The sequence below is a fragment of the Phacochoerus africanus genome, chromosome 5 (assembly GCF_016906955.1).
Source record: "Phacochoerus africanus isolate WHEZ1 chromosome 5, ROS_Pafr_v1, whole genome shotgun sequence".
NCBI lineage: Eukaryota > Metazoa > Chordata > Mammalia > Artiodactyla > Suidae > Phacochoerus > Phacochoerus africanus.
In genome coordinates this window covers 133,793,453-133,820,475 of record NC_062548.1, presented here as the reverse complement: position 1 = coordinate 133,820,475, position 27,023 = coordinate 133,793,453, and the positions used below count along the sequence as shown (strand labels likewise).

At 42.4% G+C, this 27,023-nt stretch overlaps 1 non-coding gene across 1 annotated transcript; it reads right to left on the bottom strand.

Annotated features, from left to right (window-relative positions):
* Positions 1-5,098: 5,098 nt before the first annotated feature.
* On the bottom strand, positions 5,099-5,204 carry LOC125128529 (U6 spliceosomal RNA). The gene has a single exon (XR_007135238.1). It is a non-coding gene; the product is annotated as a U6 spliceosomal RNA (small nuclear RNA).
* Positions 5,205-27,023: the final 21,819 nt, after the last annotated feature.

Genomic DNA, 27,023 nt, shown 5'->3' with positions numbered 1-27,023 from the left:
GCAGAGGCTCTTGGGGAAATGCCTGCACTTCCTAAAAGGACCCTAGGCTGAGGGCACCCCCATGGCTCTCAGTCCCTCCACTATGATATTCAGATGACTCTAAGAGGACTCATAACTAACACTCTTACAGAGATAAATTGTGTTTCAGTATTGAATTGTAAGCAGGGCAAGTTTAGAGTCTGTGCTTCCCCACCACTAGTGGTGTGGGTCTAATTGCTTTTGCATGAAAAGTATCTCAAGGTAACTTTTGAACAGCTAATGAATACTTCATCAACTTTTTGCCTTTTTAAATAGGAACCTGAAGGACTAAGGAGAAAGATTAGAAACATAATAGTTTATTGCACTCCAGGGTCATCCAACAGCATTGCTATCTGTGTGAGAGTCATGAGGAGAGGATGAGCTCCAGTAAGGAAGTGGTTTGCAGCTTTTACCAACGTGAGGGAACCACCAGCTCCAACATCCCTTGTGGCAAGTGAATTGTAATCCTAGCTCTTCTCTCTTCACACCACCTTTATAATTTAGCAGAATTATCAGTGCTTAGCCATTTGGTTTCCAAACAGTTCAGAGACCTGAAAAGAGGGGGAAAACAGTTATAGATGATACACTAAAATGATGCTATTTCCAGGCATACTTGTTAAAAATTAATCTTATTTCTATCATCTGCAATTCACGATTATGAGAATGTTCTGGTTCACACACCTGACTCAAATGCTTTTAAAAATGAATATTGTTAAGAGAAAAAAAAAAGGTTTCAGAAATGAGTATACCATGCCCCTAAATATTAAAAATAAATTTGAAAGGTGATCACAGCATTTTTACAAATCTTAAAATAAGCACAACTATATATATATAAAACTATAACACACACACACACACACACACACACACACACATACATATAGTTTTTGAGTTCCAGTTGTTGCTCAGCGGGTTAAAAACCTCACCTAGTCTCCATGAGATGTGGGTTCAATCCCTGGCCTCTCTCAGTGGGTTAAGAATCCAGTGTTACTCTAAGCTGCAGGGCAGGTCAAAGATGTGGCTCGGATTCGGTGTTGCCATGGATGTGGTATAGGCCGGCAGTGATTCAACCCCTAGCCCTAGAACTACAATGTGCATCAGGTGCGGCCATAAAAAGGAAAAAAAAAATTACATATATATATATATGTATGTATTAGGAGTTTGGCATGGTAAAATCATTGCAAAGGAAAACAAGGTAAATAAAAAACTCAAGACAGCTATTTCCTCTGATGGAAAGACAGAAGGGTGGGCCTGGCCCTGGGGAGGAGCGTTAAGATAGTTTCAGCAGAATGTTTTAAAAGGAACAACAGACACACATAAATATATATGGGAATAAATATGGAAGGCACATAAATAATTGCAGACAATGATTGCCTCAGAAAAAGGAGATTTGGAGGGTTGGGTAGGACATGATATTTAGTGAATACTCTTTGTAATGCTTAATATAGAAGTGTTTACAAACATTAATAAAGAATAACTCACTAATAAAAGAAACTAAGAAATAATAAACTTATTGAGCAGCTACAAGGAATTCAAAACCATCTTAGAGGCCATGAGGTCACAGACATGGTAATGATACAATAATAAGGTTAAAACGTATATAACAGATCGAGAATGTGCTTTGTTCCAGGCATTCTTCTAAGTACAAACTGCAGATTAAATTTCAAAAATCAAAAAGGCTTACTAGGTAAATGGTGTTATTTTTCCCCTTTTATGAATAAAGAAATGAATATTTACGCAATTATGTACTTTGCTCAAGATCATATGACTGGTAAAGGCAAAAAGCTGAGCCATTGAGCTTTTCTGACACTAACCATTGTGCTTACTCCCTGCCTGCAGAGGACTGAGTTTCTGGAAAGCCAGTTACGGCTTCTATCACTGAAAGTCCTCTGACCATGCCATTTTTTTTTCTTTTTTAGGGTGGCAGGTGCCGCATATGGAAGTTCCCAGGCTTGGGGTCTAATTAGAACTGCAGCTATCAGCCTATGCAACAGCCACAGCAACACCACATTCCAGCCACATCTGCAATCTACACCACAGCTCACGGCAACGCCAGATCCTTAACTCACTGGTTGGAGGCCGGGATTGAACCCACATCCTTATGGGTAGTAGTCGGGTTCATTACCGCCGAGCCACACCAGGCACTCCTGCTCATGCTATTTTTAATTCCACTTGGAGACGTGGCGGAAGCCACGTTGATTCCTTCTCCAGGGGTTGAGAATTCACTCATTTAAAACAAGACAAAAATGGTAGACACGTTACCGTCATGTTGGCAACCAAGCCTCCTCAGAGCCAATTGTGTAAACTCTCTACAGGGAGCTCGCTGCACAGCCCACTGGGGTGCAGTGGGGTACCCTGGTTTGGCTAAAGAAGGAAAACTGGTGGCCGTGGTGGTGGTTTCCAGTCTGGGAAAAAGAGTGTGACCACAGGCGTGGTGTGTTAGGAGCAGCGAATAAATCACCATAGAAATTTACCAGCACAATAGCGGCTTTTCTAGAACACATTTGCTGGGGCAGTGGAGCCCCATCATGTTTGACCAAACTCCGGAAAACCCCAGAGTTGTCTTCCAAAGGCAGCATGTTCTGGAGTCTTTATTGCTATTGTCAGCCTTGCTTTAGTTTATTCAGTCTTTCAGTTTCTTTCTGTTAAGAGTATGCAGGACAGGAATGAGAAGCCAGGAGAGGACAGAGGAGAGGGAAGAAAACATGTTGAGTTGAGGGACAATGGCTGGCCATGGTCCATGGCGATGCCCACTTGCTGCCAGCTCAGCTCCTCTTCCAGCTGGTGGCGTAATTTGGAGGGAGGGCTCCGAGGTAGCCCATGTGTCAGGACACTTCCCCGGCCAGATGGAAGGAGGGCACAGGAAGAGAAGGGAGTCATGCATGGCTGGTGTGGCAGCCCTAGTTCCACTTGGCAGGGAGTGTACACGGATTAACGGGAGGCCCCCCGGGGGAGACCCCCACACATCTCAGAGCACGCCATTCCCCTGACCGGCCATCTGGGTAACCATCAACCTGCCCTCCCTTCTCTGAGAACTGGGGTTTGAGGAGGGGCTACTCCTCCATTAGAACTTCCACGTCACTGATACCCTGTTTCCTTCCCGGCTACAGAAACGACTCTGAATCACTGCACTTCCTCAATTGTTAAGAAATCCGTGTTTACATAATTGACTTCTGAGAGTTCCCATTGTGGCTCAGCAGTAGCAAATCTGACTAGGATCCATGAGGACGTGAGTTTGATCCCTGGCTTTGCTCAGTGGGTTAAGGATCCAGTGTTGCTGTGGCTGTGGTGTAGGTTGCAGACACAGCTCCACTTCGACCCCTAGCCTGGGAATTTTCATGTGCCGCAGGGGCAGCCCTAGAAAGAAGCAAAAACATAAATAAATAAATAAGTAATTGACCTCTGTGCTATTTTTTTCACATAAACAGTTTTGAAGTGTGTAATATTTAACCCCCACCCCTTGACCACTTCCTTGAAGTTGATCTAGTCTATTGAACTCTAGATTCACATGCAGGAACTCTCTCCAGGAAATGGATCCTTGACACAACGAGGCTTTGACAGGATGCCTATTCTGAAGTCTCCGGTGCTGATCTGCAAATCGAAACATCTTCTGACAAACGTTGCGGATCACTCTCCACTGGCAATTTTCAACGGCTTGAGAAAATGGCGAGGATGGATGTGGCAGTGATTGACTAAAGAGGGGGCTGAACTCATAATCATCTCCTCGCTAAGGTGTGCCCTCAGGAGGGTGAAGCCTTCTCAAGCCTGAATCCTGATCCTCCCTCACAAACCAGGTAATCTTTAACGATCCGTTTTGTGAGGCTGTTCAGTGAAGTCCCTCCACAGTGTCCACAGACGCCAGCTTTCCTCCCCTCCTGCCCCGCCTGTGTGTTTGTCCAGAAGACAGCCCTGTGGGCCCTGTACTCCACTCCAGCTGTTCCCTGAATCCAAGTCAGAGGAGCAGAAACATGATGGGGGTGTCGTCTTCAGGATCCCGCACCCAGGGTTCAGCTCATGGATTTGGTCCTGTGTGAGCTCCTTTCTGTTTATTTACCCAGCTTGGCTTTGGGGGTTAAAAAAAAAAAAATCCAAGCACTCAGTGGCTGAGATTATTATTAAATGGGGGATAAAATGCCCTGGGAACTTCATTCTAAAATATATCAATCATCTTATATCTATCAGGAGTAATGATTGAAAACAGGCTGCTATGTGAAACAGAAAAGAACTTAGCGAGTGCTCAGCCCGGGGTCCTGTGTTTCACCGCGACAGAGAAGCCCAAGGTAGGCATAAGAGGATGATGGATGAGCACAGGTGTTCTGCTGTGTTGGTTTGACCGAGTCTCCATTCCTGCAAAGGAAAGTGGATGGCACTGTAGAAATTAAGCAGAATTTCAGTTTCTAAAAGCAACAATAAATTTGTGGCAAATATTTTTTCAACAAAGGGTCCTTATAGATCTGATTCATGCTGTTGGCAATAGCCATTCTTTGATAAAACAATAGCCATTGCTGAATCTGTCATTGTATTCTGACACATTTGCATCCAGAGAAACATCCTACACCAATCTGGGGGTTTATTATCTGCATCGTTTTTTGTTTGTTTGTTCTGTTTTTTGTTTCTGTTTTTAATTTAATTTTATTGGAGTATGTTGACTTACAGTATTGTATTAGTTTCAGGTGTGCAGCCAAGTGAATCAATCACACACAGAAATATATCCATTCATTTTTTTTCCCGTATAGGTTATTACAAACTATTGAGTAGATTTTCCTGTGCTATATAGTAAGTTCTCATTAGTCATCTATTTTATACAGTAGTGTGTACGTGCTATTACCACCCTCCCAATTTTTCCCTCCCCCCAAAGTTGTCCCCTTTGGTGACCATAAGATTGGTTTCAAAACCTGCAAGTTTGTTTCCTTTTAAAATAATCTCTTCTATATCATCTTTACTAGAGTCCACATATAAGTGATATCATATGGTGTTGGTCTTTCCCCGTCTGACTTACTTCACTCAGTATGATTATCTCTAGGTCCATCCACGTTGCTGCAAATGACATTCATTATTCCATTCTTTTTAAAGGCTGAATAAAAACATGTCACACTGCACAACTTTGTGTGTCCTCCTTGCCCTGGGCCATGCTAACCTTCTCTGCATCATTCTGACTTTGGTATCTGTGCTGCTGAAGCGAGCACCCTGCTTTGTTTTTAACCTTCCACACAGGCAGCCTCTCTGGGTCTCTTCCCTCCTCCCATCTCCCCTTCTCGCTCCTTTGTTCTTTCCTCCTGTCTTCAGTTCTTCTCTGTCTCCTGCATGGGTTCCCTCAGCCTGGCTCCCCTTCCTCTGCCTTCTTACCCCTGCTCTCGAGCGTCTATTCTTTCTGCAACACATCCCCGTGCTGGGTCCCTGCCCTTTTTTCCTCCTGCCTTTATTTTTAGTAATAGCTGCTTTTTTCATGAATGTCTGACACTGCTTTCCTGGAGACCCTGACCTTCAAACCATTGGGGCCCCTTTTTCCCCTCAATTCATCTGAATTTCCTCTGATCTATTCAAGATGCTTGAAAATCCCAAGTCTCTTTGTAGCTGTCTCCCTGGGAAATTCTGTGGACAGGAAACTGAAAAAAGGAATGGGCCTTGACAGAACAAAGCTTTTGTGTGTATGTGTGTGTGTGTATTTGTGTGTTGGGGGGGAGTCCTAAGCCATCTTATCCCCCACCTCCTTTTCTTCTGATGCCTCCTTTCTTCCCTGGCCCCTCATTTTCTATTTCCTGACACCTTGTAGGATTGTTAAACAGAATGCATGTTCTAAATAATTTTGATGGAGGCTGGATTGGGAACCAGACTTTTCTTGAATCTCAGTGACATGGTGTAGTATTTAAAAAGTTTTGTACCATCCCTGGAAAGGAAAATAGGTTGTAAGTGCTGAGGGCAAACACTTGTGCAGATCCCAACTTTTTCATTAGTAAGGTGTCTAGGCCCAGCCTGGGACAGCTCAGTGGACTCTGGGCTAGCCAGGAACTACGTGCTTCTGATCCCTGTGTGTCCCTTTACCATATGTGAGAAAGGAGGACATGCTTTTAATTTTTAAAACGCTGCTATATCCTAGAGTTTGAAAATATACATATTCATACTATAAATATGTTTGTAACCAAAACACCCTTGAGTATAACACTTAATATGTTATAAATACATATGTGTGTGTTAGTAAGTTTGTTTTTCTTATGGCCACACCCACAGCATATGGAATTTCCCAAGCTAGGGGTTGAATCAGAGCTGCAGCTGTCAGCCTACACCACAGCCACAGCAATACCAGATCCAAGCTACATCTGTGACCTACACCACAGATCACAGCAATGCCAGATCCTTGACCCACTGAGCAAGGCCAAGGATCAAACTTGCGTCCTTATAGAGACAACATCAGGTCCGTAACCCACTGAGCCACAAAGGAACTCCAAGGTATATACTATTTTAAACTTTGCTTTACTTCGAAAGACATCACTTCTCAAAGCAGTTAAAGCCACCTTTGCTGATCCTAGTTCCCATAAGCTAATATGGCAGAGAAGTATTTTTGCATGGAATCTTAAGAATCCATTGATTTTCCAGTTGATAAAAATGTTAGTGACGTCACATTTAATATTAATAATAGTAATAATTTATAGAATACACAATCATAAAAGTCATAGACTGCTACATCCAGGAGAGATATTGAGAGCAAGAAAACTTATTTCAGAGTCAAAATGTTTTATATAATAGCCATATAATAATATGATGCTAAGTACACAATTAAACATGAATAACAAACTCCTTAGCATTTTTGTGTACTTCATTTTGAGCTTGTATATGCATTTGAAAATATAGCTGAACAAGTACATGTGACATATGTATTTCAATTCACACACACACACACAAATCTTGTTTCAAATATACATACAAAAAGTCATTGCTGTGACTCGGTATTCGGCTGTACACTAGGCTTTTGTCCCCATGCCATGACCCAGGGCCACCGCTGGGCTCCAGTTTGCTCAGAAGAATAGAGGTGCAGCAGAAGCTGACCTCGAGCATTACGGGTGCTCCTTGCCCACACAGGGGCCTGGAGGAAGCACAGGTGCCATAGTCAACATAGGTATGAGAAGAGGATCACATGGGGCGGACACAGGAGCTGCCCTGGCCTAAAAGCTTTTGGAGTAAAACCTCAGGAGCTTTGCCAAATAATTTCTCAGGCGTAAGGACAGACCAGCTACAAGAGCCACCATGTACGGGAAAGCCAGGATCCTGGTATCCATCAGGAATATAGAGGTCATTGGTGGTTCCTTCAGTTCAGATACAAGGTCCAGGGTTGCTTAGTAACAAAGTAACAATTTTACCTTTGCCAGGTTGCCCAGGAAACTGAGCCAGATGCCAGAACCAAAGGTCAGCCTACAATAGATCCTTTGGGACCGAAGAGGAAGTGAAGTCCCAGCTTTCCCGTCTTGGGACCACCTGGCCAGCTAGTAACAAACAAGAGCTGGCTCCGGAGTCCTGGACTTCTTATCCTTAACTTCTGCTGCTGCACAAATTCATATGAAATACTATGTGAAAAGTTACAACCCAAACCGCACCTACATCAGAGCGCAGCTCCATGACTGTGGCTACATTTTTCAAGCTTAATAAGCTTGTCTTAGGAAGCAAAATCCAAGGCTTTTTCCACTTTGAGCTAGAACGCATTTCCCTCTGATTTATCAGTTGTCACTCAGTCATATACAATTAGATTTGAATTTACTAAATGTCTGGCCTATACGAAAACATTCTGAGTATTAACAGGTATTCACTAGCCTACACTGTGCTTAATACAGAGATTTCAAAGGGATTTTCAGTCCCTTAATAAATGAAGATTTATTTAACTATTACTATGAGCAAAACATGATCCTTGGCAATATGTAAAGGAAGGCAGGTATTAGATTAAAAACATGATCCTTGGCAATTTGTAAAGGAAGGCAGGTATTAGATTAAAAATCTTGTTTTTTACAGAGCTTTCAATTTTTATTTTATTTGAGAAATTAAAACATATGGGGAAACTAACCAAGTGAAAGATAATATATGCTAAGTACCAACAAAAAATCCTCTGCTATAGGCATACCTCATTTTATTGCCCTCTTCTTTACTGTGCTTTCTACAGATTGAAGATTTGTGAGAAACCCACTGTCAGGCAAATCTCTATCAGCATTATTTTTCCAACAGCATTTGCTCACTTCATGTCTTTGTGTCACATTGGGTAATTCTCATACTTCAAATTTTCCTGTTGTTATGTATGTTATAGTGGTCGGTGACCTGTGACCTTTGTTGTTGCTATTGCAAAGACTATGACTCATGGAAGATTGAGATGATGGCATTTTTTAGCAATAAGGTATTTTTAATTAAGGACATTATTTTTTTTCTTTAGATGTAAGACTATTGCACACTCAATAGACTACAGTATAGTGTAAACCTAACTTTTGAATGCACTGGGAAACCCAAAGTCTGTGTGACTCATATTTGGCAATAATCATTTTATTAGGGTGGCCTGGAACTAAACCCACAGAGTGTCCTGGGCATGCCTGTATAAGACAGTACACCTACAACAGGGTTTCAACTATAGAGTAGTACCAACAATATGTACTGTAAAATCCATTAGAGAGAGAGTGTATTTTCATCAACATGCATGAGTAAAGCATTCAGGAGTGTCATGAGAATTGGGACAATGCTTAAAAAATGAACTGATTCCTTCCTGCAGTGATACAGAGGATTTGTGTAGCTTTTCTATAGACTTAAAGGATAGGGTTCTGTTTCCCCATATTCAGCACAGAAGTGGAAGTGAAATTTCAGTGATGTTTTCTTCCTTCTTAGTAAATAAGGGAGAATTAATGACTTGTCCCAAAGAAAAGTGTAACTAGTGGGGGGACACTAACCCCCTTAATGCAAATCCACCATCAGAATGTGAGGCCGTGTCTTGGCGGCCATCCTGAAGCCTCAGGAGTCCTGACAATCCTCAGTCTTACAAAATATCTATTATTGTAGGTCCCAAACTACGTTGCACTATCCTGATGCAGTTTCTTTATCCGCATCGCATATCACAGTGCTCATCATACATGACGTAGTTAACGCCCACCTAAATACCCAGGAATAACAAGACAAAGATTCGACACTTGGCATCTCTCTCAATACCAGCCTAAGGGTCAGGTCTGCATCATGGCTAAGGTTTTTCAACATACCAAGAATAAGTTGGATGGCCCATACTTTCTGATTTTCGAGGGAGGTTACCAGGTATATCCATTTCCCTGCAAAACTAGTAACAATTTCCCTTTTCACTCTTAAAGTTGTCAGCGTTTAGACAATAAAGCATATGGCCATCCTAATTCCAAGGCTAATTCTGATATGAAAAGTTTGATATATCTTTGCTTATTCTACTATCATGATACAGAGATAACTATACTTAACAATTCAGTAAAATCCTTTATCAATTAAAATATATATATTTAAAAATCTAGAGTCATCTGTTATCTATAAATCTTAAATTTCCATTTTTTTTTTTTAGTGCCAAATATCCTCTTGCTTATGAAAGGGACAGATACTCCAGGGATGAACAGCAGGTGATCCATACGGGCTCACAAGGGGCAAAGAGAAGAGATCTTCCCAAAGATGCTTTCACTATTGTCAAGTCAGACACTTAAAACAAGCCTCCGTGGGAGTATTTACACCATGAAAATTGGCAAAAACCATATATCAGAGATCAGAGTTTGCTTTTTTATTCTCTTTCAATTTTTTTGAAAATCAGCTGTTAACAGCATGACACTGGGTGCTTATAATTGATAATTCTTTTTTCTTGTCTTTTTAGGGCCGCAGTCGCGGCATATGGAGTTTCCCAGGCTAGGGGTCCAATCTGAGCTATAGCTGCCGGCCTACACCAGAACCACAACAATGCAGGATCCTAGACCCGCACCACAGCTCATGGCAACACCAGATCCTCAACACACTGAGCCAGGCCAGGGATAAACCCTTGTTCTTATGGATGCTAGTTGGGTTCATTAACCTCTGAGCCACAACGGGAACTCACATAGCTGACAATTTTTAAAAAATGATCATTGATAAATACGAAAAAGAAAAAAGAAAAAATACCCATAATCCTACTTTTTGTGAGTCCCCCTTGTCAATGTTCCAATGTTTTCCCTCGGTTTTTATACGTTTACACACATACATACACACTGTAACATGCAGTCACTATAAAGAAATAGGATGTGTCTTGAACAGATGTCACAAAATATACCCATGTAAATGGGTATCATGCTGGAAATAATCACCTGATGAGTCTGAATGTTTCTTCTAAGGCTGATTCCATAGCTCCAAATACATTTGCATCTCCTGTGTTTTGGCTGTCAGAGAACCAGTGTCAGAGACCCACAGTGAAGTCACATCTGATTTTCTTAGGCCTAAATTAGAATTCCCAGATTTATCACTTAATTTATACAGGAGACTTGATGCTAAATGCTATGTGTTTTTCCCCCCCAAAAATATAGCCATAAAAATGAAGACTGAATCTATTCAAAACAGTATTTTCCAAACTCTGGAGACAACTTTGAAACAAAGAAGGTATGTTGTCTTGTAGGTGGTGGGGCTGGCATGGGAGGTAGAGCAGTGCAGGGTGTTTGTATTGTGTGAGGGCATTGCAAGTGGTCTATTTCGAAACAACTATTCATTTAGATGTAACATTTCTATTATAAATCTTAAACATCTTTCACATTATTTTATAGGTTCATCTTCTGTATACGTGTATTTACGTATAAACAGTTGCACATTTTAAGAGGTAATTTTTGCCGTGATTTATATATTTAATGCAACTCAAGTTATGTTTTACACATTTTAAGTTAAGTTTGATAAAAACTCAAATGTATTTTCCTAAGCCCCTTTCTCCATAATTCTTAATCCCATGTGCATTTTAAAGGAAATGAATTCCGTGTGTTTCTTATTCCACACAGTTAACTCGTCAAACAATGTTTTGTAAGGACCGTTTGATATCCAAGAAGCCCTTTGAGTCTTTTTATGAGACTTTTTAAGCCCTTCTCCTCAGAAACAGGAAGTCATGTTTGGCCAGGACCAAAAGGACTTGCCTACCAGATGGTTCAGGTTCAATTTGAAAGGGCCACAGCGCTGTGCTTGGATGGGTTCTCAACACGGCAGCACATGTTCTCCAGTCCTAGAGAGAAACACGGGTAAGGCTCCATCTACTCAGAGACAACAAATTAAAGAGCGTGGATAGAACATGTTGGAGTTGCTTAGAGATTTTAAGAGATGGCAAGATCATTTTGAAATTAAAAAGTCTTTGTAAATTCCCAAGGTTTGACTTGCAGAAATTTATTTACCTATTCATGCTTTTTTTTTTCCTTTTTTTTTTTTCTTTTTTTCTTATGTGAAAGGTGACACTGCTGAGCTTGGAGATGCATCCTGCATATGGCGTCTTACTTCCATCTGATTACATTTCCGCAGACTGCATAGTTCGGTCTTTCTGACTCCTTTTCTTCCCACACATTGCTTTCAACTTTCTGTGTTTCTGCTGCAATCACAACCCAACACCCGATAGGGGTAAATTCTTGAGGAAATTGTTCTCTTTTAATCCATGGATTCCTACATCTCCTTTTAGCAGAGAAATCCATGCCCAAACCTTAAGATGCCCTATTAGTTTGTGATTCCGTAAGAATGCTAGATGATGCTGGGAAGATCTTTATATACACATTTGCACGTAAGTTAAGGAAAGGTAACGTCATTTCAGCCTAGGCCATGCTGAAAAATAAGTTAGATTTCGTATAAAGTGTCAAAGTAAACTTTATGCTCACATACTCAGAGGGTGAAAGATACATAAATAAACACAAGTTGGGTTTAATACTAAACAATAAAACAGGCTGAAAGAAGTAAGAGTTGTATCATTTCATCATCAACATTGTACAGCAAAGCAAGAGAAAAAGGACAATATTATGTAATAGATAAAAAAGGCTCATTCGGGGTTAGAAAAAATTCCGCAAGTTCTCTATATCGTACCCAAATTGAAAAATATAAAGAAAAGAAGAGTCTTTACTATATAATCATGCCTATAATTACTGTCCTGCCTGGAATAAGCATCAGCAGGTCTGCTTCCCCAGTGTTACTCTCTGATGCTGCTGGAATGGCCATGGGGTCATTAATCATAGACACTTACCTCTGGATTTTTTCCAAATGCTTTCAGGCCTATTATCTCATTTGACCCTTATAAAAATCTCTAAGTGTAGATAAAACAGGTATTAATATTGCCATTTGACAAGAAGAAAGCCAGTCACGAGGAAGTTAAGCAACTTCCCTGAAGGTCATAAAGCTAATTAACGGCCAAAGGAAAGAGCTTCATGGAGCATCCGTACTTGCTAGGATCTTTTTCTTTTCCTTTTTTGTCTTTTTTGTCTTTTAAGGCCATACCCACGGCACATGGAGGTTCCCAGGCTGGGGTCCAAATAGAGCTGTAGCCTCCAGCCTACGCCATAGCCATAGCAACGCAGGGTCTGAGCCATGCCTGCGACCTACACCACAGCTCACGGCAACACCAGATCCTTAACCCACTGAGTGAGGCCCGAGGTCGAACCCGCGTCCTCATGGATGCTAGTTGGGTTTGCTAACTGCTGAGCCACGATGGGAACTCCAGTACTTGATAGTATCTTTACATGATTCCTTCAAAACAACTCCAGAGGATACTTGCTGTCGATTTGAGCATAGGAAGTTGGCGTTGAGAGTTCTTATAGATTGTTGGAATCTGTGTGACCCAGAAAGGGGTGGTGCCACTGAGACCCTCGATGGCCTGACTGCAACGTCCATCCCCCCGCTTCCTGCCTACATCCCAGTTGCGGACCCTGGATGTGTTTCTAACTGAGATTCCTGCTCTGCCTCACTGGCATCCACCCTTGGCAAAGTCTCACGTCCCCAGCCGTGTTATGAAGGCCCGAGTCTGAGCTACCCAAATGCATATGTAAAAGAACCATGGACCCAAACAAATGATATCGATTCATTAAATTAGCTCCAAATGAAACCAAAATGCTTTTATACTTTGAGAATGGATACGACATCATTTAAAAGATATACTATTAGCTGAACAATTTAAAGGAGAACTAAGGTTCTATAAAGTCACGGGGAACCAAATAGTCACATCAGCTGGAGGACAGGTAGGGCTGTGGACAGGGCTGGGCTGCGGCCACACTGTCTGTCCTACTTAAAGTCCCTGGAAACCCTTCCTGAACACCTGATATGGGACAAGTTGCCCACCTCATTAACTCCACTGCAAGACAGGAACTTTAAAAGGACAATAACACACAGTGATATTGTTGACCCCTTTAAGAGATAAGTTAACTAAACATCTGACACAAATCATTTATTTAAAGGATCAGAAAGACTTTTGCTGGTGTTGTTTTCCTGTGGAACCTGAAATGAATGGATATCTTAGTTTTTATCTTCCAGATAACACTTGACAACAGGAGTCAATCATCCATTGTAAGGAGATTATGTAAGTGAGACTCATTGGAATATGATGGCATTGGCATCGGGCTTCATCACAAAGTAACTGATAAATACATTTTTGGGGAAGTCCAAATAGAGTCCAAAAAGAATCTTTTCATTAACTCTGTGGGACCTGTTCTGTCATGAAATGGGAAAAAAAAAAAAAAAGTCACAAAGGTGAGAAATGCTGTCCCACAGATCTGCCATTTAAGGTCCAGAGGAAATAGATAACTTATGTTTAGTATCCACAGAAAAACAGGATTCCCCATCAAAGCAGAACCCAGAGGTACCCATTCCAAAACGTAAAAGAAGAAGAAAAGAATGGAAATATCTGGAAAGGCCAGTATACACTGGCGGCAAGTCTTAAATATGGATTGTTCTTTTTAAAGAAAAAAAAAAAAAGAACAACTTCGCTTTTAATTTAGTCACTAAGAGTGGAAATCTCAGGGCATTACTTTAAAGTAAAAGGAAGTAAAGATTGCTTTGAAGTAAATATTTCTGACACGCGGCAATCATTCATGCAATCAGCATTCCATAAGTCTCTATTAGAAGCGGTCTCTATTACCAGGCTGGACTGGGAATGAAGGGAAAATTGTGTAACCCAGGTTAATGAGGAATGGGAACCACGCTCAGGGAGCTCACAGGAGAGAAAGACGAGCCAGGAGTTAACTCAAATGCAATGTAATAAGGAGCCTAATAAAGGTAGACTCAGGGTGCCCCGGTTGTGGAAGGAAGTGACATTTGAGCTGAATCTTAAAGAGTTCTCCCAGTTTCCAAAGAAGGAAGGAGCATTTCAAAAGCAACCATGTGTGAAAAGATACTGAATAGAGAAAGACATAGTGGGGCTTTTACCCACAGAACAAAAATACTCTGGTATCGTTAGAAACAGGGTATTTGACAAAGAACATGTTCAGGAAAAAATTCTCCTGATGGGAGTTCCCGTCTTGGGTCAGTGGCTAAGGAATCCAATTAGGAACCATGAAATTGTAGGTTCGATCACTGGCCTCGCTCAGTGGGTTGGGGATCCAGCGTTGCCATGAACTGTGGTGTAGGTCACAGACACGGCTCAGATCCCACATTGCTGTGGCTCTGAATGTAGGCCGGTGGCTACAGCTCCGATGAGACACCTAGCCTGGGAACCTCCATACTCTGCGGGAGCGGCCCTAAAAAGACCAAAAAAAAAAAAAAATTCTCCGGATGTTTAAGAGGGTAGGGAAGGATTTATTCAAAACGATTGAAATCAAGCTCAGCAACTGATCTGGCAAGGACAGCTGGGGACCAGTAGGACACAGCCATGGAGTGGAGTGAAAGGACAGCTGGGGACCAGTAGGACACAGCCAAGGAGTGGGTGGAAAATTACGGAAGAGGGATTCTTGTTGCACTGGCCCAGGACTTAGACATCAAAGGTAGGGGAGAAAGAACTCGGTCCACCATCAAGAGGAGAGGATGAGACAGGATTCTCTACTCAGACTGGGCCATGCCAACCCAAGACATGACAAGGAACCAAAGTCCAGGCTGAGCTGAGAAGCACGCTGAGAACAGTCTGACTAAAGTCTGGTCAAAGAGAGCGTCTTGGTCAAATAACAAGACTGGGGCTCTGATGAAGGAATAAGTCCTGTGGCAGGCTACACATACAGAGGTGCGGGATTTACCATCTGGGAAAAGAGAGGCCACTACAATACTGGAGGTTTCAGACACACAGTTTTAAAAATGCTTTTCATAGAGAATGTGGGGAAGAGAATGAATGTGTCTGTGTGGCTGGGTCCATTTGCTACGCAGCAGAAATTGACAGGAACAGTATACATCAACTATAATTATAAAAGTAAAAATAAAAATTAGAAGTTTGGGATTAACAGTGACCTGTTACTAGGTAGAGAAGAGGTAAACAGAGTAAAACTGTAGCGCACAGGGAACAAGAGTCAATATTTGCAATAACCTGTCATGGAAAAGAATCTGAAAAAGTATATGGAGGTTCCCAGGCTAGGGGTCGAATTGGAGCTGTAGCCACTGGCCTATGTCAGAGCCACAGCAACGCGGGATCTTAGCCGTGTCTACACCATAACTCACGGCTTCGCCGGATCCTTAACCCCCTGAGCAAGGCCAGGGATCAAACCTGCAACCTCATGGTTTCTAGTCGGATTCGTTAACCACTGAGCCATGACGGGAACTCCCTTCACTGTGCTATTTAGAAAAGGAAAATTTGCTAAACGAGTGTTCCTGTCAGTCATACACCTATTTGAAACCATTAATTTCATAAAGAATAATCAAGCACCTCACATGTATGAGCTAGGAGCCACTCCAAAACCTAAGTTGGGGAAATTTCTTCAAGGAAGTCAAAGTATAGACCCACCCGCTCTAAAATCCCAGTGAAAGCAGAGGTACATGGGGACCACGTGGGGAGGGCTTGTTGGATGTAACAGGTCGTCTCGAAAGGTTATTGAAAGTCAGCCAGGAAGTCCCCATGCGCAGAGCCTGAGCCTTCCTATGGGCAGTATCCACTAACCACCCGAGCCTCTCCAGCCCCTTCTTTGTTGACAGACAGGGAGGGTCTCTCCTGGTCCCCTAGGGTCATCTTGCCACAGTGATGACTTTGACACCCCAAGCTCTCTCGGACAGCGGGGGTAAGTTCCCCTCCATCCTTAAGAAACCCATATTGAAAGAACACATCTCACTGGACCAGCACAGCAGCGGGGCCAGCAAGACACAGGACACACCCAAATGCATGAAGAGGACCACTGGTGGCTGTACTGGAGCTCATCCAATTGTCAGAACCAGGAGAGAGGGGGCGGCATTGAGTGAAAAACAAAAAAATAAAGAAAAAAAAAAAAAAACATGAACCTTGGTATCTGGCATGGCTCATGTCAACATCCAGTTCTGCACCAGTCCTAGCGGTGTGACTTGAAGGTCTGTAGCAGGTCCAAAATCCAGTTTCTTTATCTGCCAAATGAAAATAATCACCTCTCATTTGTGGTTTGCTCTGATTAAATGCGATGATCCTTCTAAAATTCCTAACACCTTCCCCATGACAGGGATTCAGCAAATGTTCATCTCTCCAACACAGAGCTGGTTCACATTTGCACCTATTCCATCTCTCTGTCTGTCTGTTCTTCTGAGGAACTGCACTGAAAGCCTGGGTGCAGTCTCACAAGAGCCCAGTGTTCTGAGCCCATAGGGCATTTTCCAAATCCTGGGGCAGAGCAACCAATCCGCCGAAAAACAATTCTTTCTCACAGTTCTCACACAACATGGACCCACCCTAGATAATTAAAAAAAAAAAAAAAAAGTCTCAGGAGAAACAAAAACTCATTTTTAGAAAGAAAATGTGAATAAATGTGAGTTTGAAGAGAGAAAGTGTTTACCCAACACGCCATTGATGTGGGCAAACTGTAACAAGCCCATGCAGCACTAACTGCATGGATGCTAAAAATACAGCCCATGCTTTCCGTCCATTTTATTTGTGAGGTCTCCTTGAAATGGCCTATAAAACCTGGGAACTCGGGCAGCTTTCTCTAGGAGATCTCGGGGATCCATAAACTGTGGCAGCTGATACTGGTAAAATAGGTTATATGGAACCTTAGAAATTACAGCTTGATTTGGCCAGTATTTATTGCCTCTATAATGTACAGAAACAGTAAAACAGAAAAGCACAGGTTATCCATCTGTGCCGCATTAGAACGCCATGCATGAGGAGAAGGAGCATTTTTCATTTAAAATGGGGGCAGCCCTGCAGACCTTCTGCCTTTGATATTCTATGCTACCACACATGATACAGCACAAACAGACGGACTGTAAAGATTCATCTTTACAGTCCTGAGAGCTGAAACACTCCAGCACTCACGCTTCCACCAAATCTACCTGCCAAACGTGCATTAGATCAGGTATTCCATTATGCGCTCTCTCTCTTTCTTCCCCTCTCCTTATCCCTCTCCCTCCCTCCCTCTCTTCCCCCCTTTTCCCCTCTTCCTCTCCTTCTCTCTCTCTCTCCCCTCCCTCCCTCTCTGTCCCTCTCCATCTCCCCCACCACTGCCACCCGCCCCTCTGATTTTCAGGCTGAATCCCTGTGTTTTCTTTTCCTCTTTAGGGACCAAAAACCTAGCAAAACTCCCTCCAAAGAAACCTCTGGAGTGTACTCTTCTGTGTGAATCTTCGGACCACGCCTGGAAACAAAGCAGGGGAGTAAGGACACCATTACTGGCCCTGGAAGAGTTCATTTTGTATTCTGAAGCTCTGCTGAGTTACTGAAGTCTCAGATTCCCTTTAAGCAGCAGCCTGAGTGATAGGAAAGGAACCCTATCCTGCCTTATCTACAGCCATTTGGAAGGTGAGAGAGTGGGATAAAGCAGATGGCCATCCATCTCAAACAGGGATTTCAACAGCTTTTTTTGTCCTGGTTGTTTTCGCAAGCCTGGTGGCTAGGCAGAGTTTTGAGAGCTTCGTTACTCCATCTGGGAGGTTTCAAGGAGTCAAGTGAAAAGGAGAGTCAAGTCAAAACAAACAAACAAGCCAAAGAAAAGAAAAACCCAGTCAATTTTCAGTGGCCAGAGGAGAGCGAGCAGGAGTGACGGACCCCCATCCCCTGTCCTTCCACCAAAATCCTGCAGGAGTGCTTCTTTCTTCTGCAAACACACACACACAGTGTATTTGAAAACCAAATGTTTTTCACTGCGCCTGAGACCTGAGACTTCCATTTTCATTTGGTTGAGCTCTTGATGGCTCCTAAAGGATGTTATTAGACTTGAACTGGAAGTTTCCTTGGAGATCACCTCCTGAATTAAGGCACAAAGAGGTTAAACTTGCCCAAGACCATGCAGCAAGGAGCAACAGGGCTACCATATTTTACAGCAAAAAGGAATAAAGGGAAGAAGCTTTTTGAAATCAGTGCAAATCGTAGCACTAGTGCTCACTAGCTACGTAATCTGAGGGAACATATCTAAATTCTCTGAGCTTGAGTTTCCTGAGCCACAATAGTGTAAGGTTGTCATGAGAATAAATGTGCTGTGTGTATCTGAAAGCTTGGTGTTGACTGGGTGTGGGGATTGTCTTAAGGCTGCAAATGTGACTTTTAAAAATATTCATGTGTTCCAGTCTCCTTAGTCAGAATCCTGGGTTCCAAGTGAGACAAACTGTCCTTTGTTCTGGGAGAAGGGACTTTGCTGGGCGGGAACCCAAACCCTCTTTGGGAATTGCCCTGTCTTTGACCTGGGCTAGTGGTCTTTCCTGGCAGCCTGGCCCCTGTGAGGTGCATCCTAGACCAAGGCTAGGCACATGGAAGCCGGGTTCAGCTTGTCAGCTCTAAAAGAAGAGAAATCTGGAAGCAGCAGCATGGACTGTCTCAGGTTTCGGTGAATAGGGAAGAGAGGAGGGTATCAGTCAGTGTACTTGCTCCCCATTCCCACCCCTGCAGAGCTCAGGCAGGGGTGCTTTTCCCAGTTGTGAAGGAGGAGATGGCAGCCAAGACCACAAGGTGAGGACCCAGCCACAGGAGGGATGAAGCAAAGTAAATACAGGAAGAAAACACGGGATAGAGATGCCAAGAGCCACCTGCATAAATGGCAGAGCTCAAGGAATGTCTGGAAAAGGCACGTGCTCCCTGGGGGCTCCTTAGGGATGTGAGAGGAAAGTGCAGTGGTCTTACCTGAAAAGGGAAGAAATAAGATGGCCTCTCTTTGTTGTGTCCTCATTCCATTCTTGTCAAGCAAAACCAACTGTTTTAAAGGAAGAATAACCTGACCCAGGGGAACTGGCACGCCTTCTCTGCTGAAGAGGCAACCTATCATCTGGGAAGAGGCAAACAACCCCGCTGCTGCATCAGAGGAACAGACCCAGCTTTGTGCAGAGAAGGCTCATCCAGGCAAACTGGGAACGACAATCCACAGTCTCAAACTGGTCAGTTTTCACTGATACACTATGTAACAATTTTGGGGTTTTTTACATTTTGAATTTTTTTGGTAAGCTTCAATTCTTTACTTTGACATGCAGCATGCTCTTGAGCTAAAGGAGGTCTCCAATTATTTTTGCTTGTCAAATTCTGGTCACAAGTTTTTACCTAAAATTTATTCTTTCTACACTGCATTGTCTATGATGTGTATATATATGTGTATGTATATGTGTGTGTGTGTGTGTGTGTGTGTGTGTACACACACACACACACACATGGCTTCAACTACTTTCTTAAAAGTAAGATGATCAATTTCTGTATTAAACATTCTGATGTTTAGTTATATCATTTTCAAAGATTTGAAGAAATGGTTCCATGGAAAGAAAGAAAGAAAGAAAGAAAGAAAGAAAGAAAGAAAGAAAGAAAGAAAAGAAGAAAGAAAGAAGAAAGAAAGAAAGAAAGAAAGAAGAAGAAAGAAGAAGAAAGAAAGAAAGAAGAAAGAAAGGAAGCAGCAGAGAAGAGAAGAAAGGAATTGACCGAAAGAAGAAGAAGGAAGGAACACGAGGAAGCAGACGAACGAAGACGGAAGAAAGAAAGAAAGAAAAAGAAAGAAAGAAGAGAAAGAAAGAAAGGAAAGAAGAAAGAAAGAAAGAGAAGAAAGAGAAAGAAAGAAAGGAAAGAAAGAAAGAAAGAAAGAAAGAAGAAAGAAAGAAAGAAAGAAAGAAAGAGAAAGAAAAAAAGGAAGAAGGAAAAGAAAGAGAAGAAAGAAAGAAGGAAAGGAAAGAAGGAGAAAGAAAGAAAGAAAGAAAGAAAGAAAGAAAGAAAGAAGAAAGAAAGAAGAAGAGAGAAAGAGGAAAGGAAAGAAAGAAAAAGGAAGAAAGGAAAGAAGAGAAAGAAGAAAGAAAGAAAGAAAGAAAGAAAGAAAGAAAGAAAGAAAGAAAGAAAAAGGAAAAAAGGAAGGAAAGAGGAAGGAAGGAAGGAAGGAAGGAGGAAGGAAGGAAGGAAGGAAACTACAGTAATTTTGTAATAGATACTATGTGTGAGTGAATTCCGTAGGTACTTCCTAGCCATACATCAACTAATCTTCAAGAAGTTTCTGTAAAAACTTGGTTCTTTTCCTTTTGGAGGTTGTAAGATGAAGTTAGGTGGGCTTAGGGAGGGCTAAGAAATGCCAGAGATCAGATCTGAATCCAGATCTCTCTCAAATTTCTCTCTTTTCCTCCAAACCTCCTGACCTTTCTGTGAAAATCAATGTTTCTTTTTATAGCTAAGTACAGAGAAATTAAATATGCTTTATTTTTCTTTTTAATAAAAAAAATTGCTTTCTTTAATACAGACTTTTGGCAAAACATTTACGTTTTTATTCTCCCCACTTTGCATGCTGATAAAGTGTTGACAAGCCTCAAAGGGATAGGAAAGGGCTAGGTTTTATTATTTCTAAGAATCTTCAGGCCCATACATCATCATTAAAAAAGGTATAAATACATCATTATTGCTTTTCTTGAAGAATCCCAAGAATTCGTTAGCTGCAGAAGGGATGTCTATGTGGATTTTACTACGATCTTTCCCAATGGTCCAATTATATTCCAATAACCACTTAAAGATCTGAGCCATCTCAAAGTGCTAAAGTTAAGGCAGAAAGATGTACACCATTTCTCTAACTTCAACACAAAAAGCAATTGCCTGCACCCAGGACAGGCTAAATAATTAGTAGATCTCAATGCAAAAAGAAAATGGGAGCCCCTTGTTCCAAAAGTATTAGGGATTTTAAGACAGTGAAAACAGAGCATTCAATCTGACATGGGGTCTCCGAGCCTGAGCCTCGATGTGACCGTGGAGGCCGCAACACCTCAGAGCTGACCTTGCCTGTCCCGTGAAGGTATGCATCGTCTCTCAATTCGAAGTCTAAGACCTGAGTTCTGAGTCCAGCATGGCCACAACCTCACTCAGCCCCACCGGTCACCACAGCTCTCTGAGCCTGTTTCCTCATCTGCCTTCTGAGAATAAAATGTCCCCTTAAGGTTTGTTTGAGGACTCGAATAAGATAAAGAGGCAATGTTGGGGCATCAGCGATGATGGCACACCTACCCTAAGTTTTGTCCATAATACACTTTGCATATTTTTCCATGATTTTCAAATGGATCAAAGGAAACGCCAGAGGACACAGAACGAATGCCTTATCCTCCATTCCTCCCACTAAAGGACTTACTATGGCAAGGGGGGCATGAGAGAATATTTGCTAATTTTCATGTGGTTTTTAGAATCTATTTGGTATCTCTGCTTTTATAAAATAAACATAGACCTAAAAAGTGAAATTCTACCCAATCCATTCTTTTGCTCTGTTGCTGACCTTCGTAAAGTTGCCTTTTCTCTTCTATCCTGAGCCTGTCTTTGGCTATCTCTGCCAACTTTGTTTTCCACCAATAAGTGTGGTGATTTAAAAAGAAAGATCACCAGACACACAAAATCTCTTGGAGCACAAATTGACTGCATTTCCTTTAAACAAAGGTTTTATTGACAAACAAGAACCTCTAGAGACGTTGGGATCCTCATCTGTAAAAGGCAATCTTGGTTTTATCCCCTAAATCAGCTCTAACAATGCAGAAGACTCATGCATCCCCTCAAACAGCCTCCACGTTAAGAAAAAGGCAATGAGGGCCGAGGTGGCAGATTTAGGCATGCTCATTCCCGATTCACCATGTTGTACACGGGGTGAAATACTCCCCGGAAGTGTTAACTGTTTTCCGGAGCCACCCAGCTGTCTCATGCACTGTATGCGGAATGCAGCAGGACGATCCGTGGCTCACATTGCCAAAACCAAGTCCTCCAGACTAAGTACAAACAACAGAAATTTATCTCGCAGCTCTGGAGGCTGGGCTCCAAGATCCAGGAGTGAGGAGGGCTGGCCCTTCTTGGTCTGCATGAGAATCTGTTCCAAGCTCTCTCCTGGGCTTGTGAATGACCATCCTCTCCCTGTATGTTCTCCTCTTCTTCCCCCTCTGTGTCTGTCTCCAAATTTCCTCTTACAAGGGCCCCAGTCACTGGATGAAGGTCCTCTCTAGTCACCTCATTTCAACTTATTATATCTCAGAGATCCTATCTCTGAGTAAAATCATATTCTAGGCTATTAGGGGAGAGGACTTCCACATGGGAATTGTGAGGGGAACATGCCTCGTAACACGTCATAGTAGAATCTCTGAGAGGTGTCAACATTGGCTTTAAAATTTCAAAACCCTGGAGTTCCTGTTGTGGATCAGTGGGTTAGGAACCCAACAGAATGACTGTGAGGATGCGGGTTCAATCCCTGGCCTTGCTCAGTGGGTTAAGGATGTGGCATTGCCGTGGCTGTGGGGTAGGCTAGCATCTGCAGTTCTGATTGGACCCCAAGCCTGACAGCATCCATATGTGGCAGGTATAGCCCTAAAAAGACAAAAAAAAAGTAACAAAAACAAAAACCTGGAAACAAACTCACAGATTTTAAGACCAATCTTATAGTTGCAACAGGTGAAACTCTTGGGTTGGGGGGAGAGAATTGGGAGCGTGGGAATGACATGTACACACTGCCATATAAACTAGATAATTCATGATAACCTACTAGAGAGCACTGGGAAATCTACTCCGTAGTTGGTAATCACTATATGGGAAAAAAGAATGGATATATTTATGTGTATGACTGATTCACTTTGCTGTCCATCTGAAACTAAAACAATATTTGAAGTCAACTATACTCCAATAAAATTAAATTTTAAAAAATACTGAAGTTCCCACTGTGGCTCAGTGGATTAAGGACCTGACATTGTCTCTGTGAGGATGCAGTTTCAATCCCTGGCCTCGCTTGTTGGGTTAAGGATCCAGCGTTGCCAGGAGCTATGTGCAGTGTATGTCACAGATGTGACTCAGATTTGGCATTGCTGTGGCTGTGGTGTAGACTTGCAGCTGCAGCTCCAATGCTACCTCTAGCCTGGGATCTTCCATATGCCGCAGGTGTGGCCCTAAAAAAGTAAGTAAATAAATTTTTTTTTAAATTTAAATAAGTTTTAAAAACTAAAAAAAAATAAACTTAAAAAAAATTAAGTTTTTCAAAAATAAAAAGACCTGAATAAACACTGACATAGTTATGACAGTTCGAGTCCACAACCCTTGGATGGCCCAGGCCTCTTAAAGTGCCTGAGAAAACTCGAGGCTGTGAGATGAACGGCCTGTGTTCCAGGTGACACTGAAGGCAGGATCCTGAGTCCTGGGCCCCGTGGGAGGCTCTGTCCTAACCTCAGTGAGCGCAAGCTGGGTTTCACGTAGACCAAGCACCTCTTTGTACTTCTTGTAATTTTCCCATCCCTGAACCTCTGAGCCCCTGCTTACTGCGCCACCCCCACCCCCCATTCTCTCTTTAAAATGCCCAGTCACCTCGGTGAAAATGGAAGTGGAATTCCATTCATGCTAGATTCTTTTCCCCACTGCAACAGTACGTCACTGATTAAAATCTGTCTTTCCCACTTTACCTAGTGTCCACCATTATTTATCTCCAGCAGAGGTCCGAGAAAGTCAGAGGGTGTAATTCTGTCAGGGAGCCTCAGCCTCAGCCTTTACTTGTGGTGGGAGAGAGCAGGACACTGATAGGACCACAGTCCAGCCTCCTCTTGGTCATGCACACTGAGTGCCCTTCCACCCAGGCACTAGCAAGTCACACTAGAGCTGTGACCACACAGAGGCTTTGTCTTTCATTCTCATGACTCAAGGTGTTGGTTTCTCTGTGGTCAGCAGCTTAAGAATGGAGCCGTATTGAGAAATCATTGATGAGACTTGGACATTAATCTCATGATTTCTGGGATTTTTAGTTTTCAGCATCTTGCTCTAATTGGCTACCGCATTTAAATAAAGTGAGATGTGAAAGTGATTCAGGGTCATGTTTACACTGATTTAATGGAAGTGCATTTTCTCTGTAAAAAAAGCATAATACGTATGGAGAGAAGATAGACAATATGTCTCTTGCAATTTCCCATGCTTCAGAGAAACGTGGATTTAACCCACCACAACGACAAGTTCTTCACTATCAGGACATATCCCTGCCAGCTGGGGGCCTCCTACTCTCAGGTAGGAGACATCCCAGAGGTGAGATCATACCCCTATGGCCAGCTCCCCAGGAAGACTCAAGTTAGCTAGGTGAGTGCCAGCCCCAGATCACCTGTCTCCAAGCCTCTTTCAGAATATAAACACCCACATTTGTAACTCTTTCTCTTAAACATACTTTTTTAAACTGTGGCATTATCCAAAATATTATAAAGAACAGTCATGCCGAGAAACTTGTTAAGAAAAGAGATTATTTATACAGGTGAAAACGCCCCTTGCAAGCATGACACCCTAAAGAGAGTTCAGGGGCAGACCCATAATCTCTGATGGTTGGAGAAGCTGGAGAGATGACAGAGGATGGGAGTGTATTGGATGTTTCAGAGCCCATCTCCCCCAGGATGAAAATTTCCAAAGCAATCATCTCTCAGGTCCTGTTCCAACAACTGAGATTCTCTTAACTTTATTTTCCACCCTTGCAATGTTACCAAAGGAGCAGTGTCTTTACGTCGGAACACCTGGGTGATGGTTTCAAGTTGCTCCATGTGTGGCCTGTCTGATAATTCCTGTACATCCTACTGGCTCCTAGAAATATCTGCAAAGAGGAACCATCAAGAGGCCTTGTCACTGTCATCATTCACATGGAATGGGATGGGGAGGTGAAAAGACACTGGGCCCGTTGAGGCACCAGCTCAATGGCCTTGCTAACCGTGAATGTCTCCCTCTAACCTCGGTAGACTCTGCATCCTGATCCACAGTCCCTCTCCACTCAGGTTGGGGAGTTGAGCCCTGATTATCTCTCTCCACCCTGGGAAGTTTTAAGGGACAGAGAGCCAAGCTTTCAAGACTAAACCCTGCACAGGAGATGGAAATAGCTTTTCTCTGCAGTCTTGTCCTGTTTTCTACCAGAACCTTCCCAAATAATTCCACCCGAAGACCTGCACTCTCCCAGAAGAAAAGGAGGGTGTCATTCATTCATTCAGTCAACAAACATGTGTCAATGCTTCCAAGTTCTTTGATTTTTGTCTGTAATTTTTCCTTCGCTTTGGTTCTTCTTAAATGGGTTTGTCTTGATCTTGGTACCAGCTCACTTGTCTTCTCTGCACCCTGGAAAAACACTGACAGCATCACTCTGCAGGATGAGGGAGACTGACTGTGGTCATGGCCTGGCATGTACCATGTGGCAAACGCAGGGTTCCTACCCTGCTTGTCTCACCACTAAGTCCTCTCAATAATTGAGCCTGATGTTTCCTCTTATAATGTTAACTTTACAATCAAATGTTAAAATTAAGAACAGAATACACAATCTTAAGTGAAATAAGTATTTTTCTTTTCTTTTTTGTCATTTCTGTAGCAATATCCTACCAAACTAGGTACAATGTCCCATAAAACTTTCACTCTTACAAACAAAGGAACAGTTCAGTATCAACCCTTCCTTTTCTGGCCTCACACTCAAGTTATGCACCATATTAACTGCAAACAGCAGGCTCTTAATCATTCTTAGTTGCCAAATAGCCTAGCAAATTATATATTGTGTTGGCTCTGGATACTGCAAGAGGAAATAAATGCCTGTGTTTATGTGGAAAATATGACCATATAACATAATTGGAGGTATTTAATTTTTTATGAATATATAATTTCCACAATGAGGATGATGGGTATTGCTTGAGAATTCTTCAGAAAAAAATGAATAACAGATTTACCAAAATTGTTAGAAACTGATCAGCAATTAGTGGCAGTTGCTTTTGCTAACACAAAAAATAGAACAAAATAATCAAGGTATTCATTTGTTTTCATTCATTTAGTACCCATATGCTATTTCCATTAAGGCAGCCCAAAGTTACTTAATGCTCAGTTCTGCATTGTGGGGAGAGACGTGCTCACAGACAGGACCAGCCCAATGGGGAGGCATATGGGAGAGTCGCTCCTTTTCTCTGAGCAGATGGAGACCAAGCATGTCAGAGAAATAATGTGTTTTGTCTCTAGAGGGAAGATTCTGGCTGCTTTGTCCTCTGATGACATTGCTTGCCAGGCCTTCTGCTCAGGTTAGAACTTGCACATTTTGGGTTTCCATTGACTTTGCTTCTTTTGAAAAGCATTTTCACAAGAGAGATCCAGAAACACAAAAATACTTGCTTTCCCAAGTTTCAAAAGTCCATAAATGACCTTTAAGTTCTTGCAAAAAAGTGTGGTCTTTTCACACTGCCAGCCAATTTTATCTCCCAACTTCCAGGGAAGAGCGTGGGAGCAGGAAGCAATATGCCCTCGTAGGGTTGAAGCAGCAAAGATGGAGAGAAGATGAACACACCTGTCTTAGTCTGTTCCAGCTGCTGGAAAAACAACAGAACAAAACAAAACAAAAGAAAACAAAAAACACCATAGGTTGGGAGGCCAACAAACAGCAAACGTTCATTTCTTACGTTCGGAGGCTGGATATCCAAGATCACGATGCTGGCAGATTTGGTGTCTGACAGGAGCCCGCTTCTTCACGACAGCCGTTTTCTCCCCACGTCCTCACAAGGCAGAAGAGGCAAGGGAGCCCTGCAGAGTC